The 3,306-nt window shown below is 32.5% G+C and overlaps 1 protein-coding gene across 4 annotated transcripts in view; it reads left to right on the top strand.

Annotated features, from left to right (window-relative positions):
• Positions 1 to 3,306, top strand: part of LOC100568886 (protein FAM49B) — a 41,302-nt gene that overhangs the window by 34,900 nt on the left and 3,096 nt on the right. The window lies entirely within an intron of this gene.

Here is a 3,306-nt window from a genome sequence, read left to right as displayed (position 1 = left end):
TCGTGCGTGTCCCCAAACCCTCGTGTGAACACGAGGTGTGTTAGACCCGAGCTGTGATCAGCGAGCCACTATCTTACGAATAAAATTTTAAGCTTCGCTTTGTTATACGCGCCCGTTGCATCGCGTTACTTAACACTTTTGCACGCACCGAGTGTAGTCCCGTGTGAACACGTAAAACCGCCTGTCGACGCCGTCGTGATCGACACCCGACGTCGAGTTGAACATCGCGCTTCGCTCTCGATATACGTCATTCTATAGTAATCCGCGTGATCGCGATCGTTTATTACGTGCTGAGGCCAGGAAGCAGATCGCGCCGCGCACTACCCGCGCTGAAATCGATTGCTTATTTTCCGACGACGAGCTGAGAACATTGTCCGCCGTCGCCGTTCCGGCGAAGAGCCACATTGGTCGCCGACCGAGAATATCGTCACGTCGTCGAGCTACGCCGCCACCGAATCAGGTTGATCAGTTTATTTAGTCACCCGCGTGGTCAGTGGGCTGATGTAAAATTATAATTATTGTTCGCCAGCTATGGTAAATTAGTTTTAAGTTTATTATTATTATTCTGGGCGCCCGCTTATCAAATTATTATTGTACCTAAAAATACATGTGTTTCCGACCCACTAAATTTGTTTTTGACCTACTTATTGCGTAACCCGGTCCCGCTCCAGCTTTCAGCACATTACGCGAGTCGTTGCCGACAACCGCCATACCCGTAGGATCGGTAACGGCGCAACATGCCTATTTGTATGTTGTCAATAGACACGTATATACGCAAATCATATAATAATATACTAATATACGATAGAAGGTACCTAACTCTGTGTCTGCTGCTGGATTTCTCTTTGTCAGTGAGTAAAAAACAATAATTCCAATCCGGTGGCGTGGCGGTAAATTATAATTAAACGGGACTATTATTGTGTTTGTATAATAATATATTGGTAATGAGATCGATTTCGAAGAAATCGAATTGAATCGTAAATAATGACTGTTATTTGATGTGCTTGTATATGCAAATTGATTTACAAATTTCAATCAATCCAAGTTGAGCAACATATTATCTTCGTTGAAAATTAAAATGAAACTAATAAAACCTTTTTCCTATCAAGTCATAAAATAGTTAAGTAAATTATTATCAATAGGTACGCCGGATGCAAGTTGTACACTCTAATATAACTCATCTACTGTACGTTTGTACTGGTGTACACTGTATATGTATGCATATAATATGTATAAAGTATAGGTATCATAGATATCTACTACACTTTTAAAATAATTTATTCATTTTCTATAAATGCTATTAATGGGTTTACTTCATAATATTTTCTGAATATCAAATTGTAATTGAAAGTGTAACTTTGAAATATAGGTATAGGTATTATAAGTAGTACAAAATAATAATTCAAATTAAAGAAAAAAATCTCGTTGTGCATTTCCCATTACGTCTAACCATTGTCGCGGGTATGGTTTTTGTCAATGAGAAACACTTGTAAAAAATACTTATGACTTATGTACTGTACTTAGATATAAAAGAATAATACCGTGGAACGTCGTCTCGTTTAAATAATCTATTCCAGCCATGATTTACGATAACTTTTGTTTGCAAACAGTTTCTTCTACTCTGTTTCCCAAAAACCTCGGCTTCCTTTTAACAAGATGTTTATCGGTTCGCCGATTTCCGAATAAGAGTTTATTTTTTTCTTCTTTAAGAATAGTTTAGGGCTGCAAAACTTTACTAACAGTATAATAAAAATATTTTCGCAAAGTTTTTGTTTGCATAATATTTTTTAAACCACTTCCCTTAAGTAACTGACATGTAACTTTCTATAAGTATTTAAATATTAAGTTAAGTTGAGTGTAACCTTAGGTACTTATAGCATTATCGGAATCCTAAACTAGCTTTTTTATTCAATATATTCTTATAATTAAATAATACGGCGTCCTCTTAATTACGATCTTGTGTAACATAAAAATACGATAATGTTGCAAGTTAAAATGCTTTTTTTACATAGATGATGAGTAGGGTCCGGAATTGTATGCATTTGCATATTTCTATCTATTTATCTAAAAAGTAGCTAGGTAAGATAAAAATTTGAATCTTAACCTAATGTGTTGATATGCAAAATTAAATTTGGCATATTTTTGCATATTTGGACCGTTTTAAATTATTGTGCATATTTCAGCAATTTTCTGAAATATAGTGTATATATAGAAAAAAAATAGTATGAAGTATACTATTATTATGTGCAAGACTTACGTCAATTCAGTGTATCATGATTCATGAAGTATAATTTTATATGGGCTATAATAAGATTTATAAAAAGCTAACCATTCCACAATTAGTAAATTGTTCAACAAAGCAATGTTTTCTTTATGAATTGATTTTCGTTCATGACTTTTTGTTTAGATGAGTGAATGTTCAAATTACAACTTAATGCAGTTCAATACAACGTACAAAAATATTGTCAGTACATTTTTCTATTTAGTATAGATTATAATATAATCTATATAAAAATGTATATAATTCATTATATTATAATGAATTATATACATTTTAAAACTAAATAAATGTATTAAACTTTCATTTTTGTTTGCATATTTTCACATATTTTTGCATATTTAAAGTGCATATTTTAATGATATTCAGTGCATAAATGCATGCATATTTCGTACATTTTTTGTGCATATAATTCCGGGCCCTAATGATGAGTATTTATATTCATTTTATAAGAATGAAAAAATGGGTTTTAACGATATTTTTGATAGCGCATTGGCTTCAAAATATTTTATTTAATAGGATCAGCTAGGTAGCAAAAATGATTCCACCAAAACTATTAGATGACGTTATAATATGTGTTACCGACTTTCTTTATTACGATATATTAGTCATTTAAGTGATTCAGGTTGTTAGTGGTTTTTTTTAAACATATGTTATTATTAATTATTATACTATTGTAATTTATGAGTATTGAACAATCGTTGCTAATAATTATAACCTAGTTATAAATTATTTTAACAGACTTCGCGTTACATGCGCGTTATATTGTTTGCATTATATTTGATAAACGCGTATCGCACTAATGTTTTTTTTATTATTAATATTAGTATTATTATTATCACACCAATTATTTGATCAACTTTGACCGATGACATTTATAAATTAGAACAAATTAATGTTTCATTTAATTTAACATTTTAGATGCCCAACCTACTGAAAGTGAATGGAACTATTTGACGAGGTCCAAATCGTGCTTACCGAGGCCTCTGACGTGCTTTCCGACCCCAAACATTACTTGGGCGCTGACC

This window comes from Acyrthosiphon pisum, chromosome A3 (assembly GCF_005508785.2).
Source record: "Acyrthosiphon pisum isolate AL4f chromosome A3, pea_aphid_22Mar2018_4r6ur, whole genome shotgun sequence".
NCBI classification, from domain to species: domain Eukaryota; kingdom Metazoa; phylum Arthropoda; class Insecta; order Hemiptera; family Aphididae; genus Acyrthosiphon; species Acyrthosiphon pisum.
The sequence above is the reverse complement of the archived record's forward strand: the minus strand, read 5'-3'. Positions and strand labels throughout refer to the sequence as shown.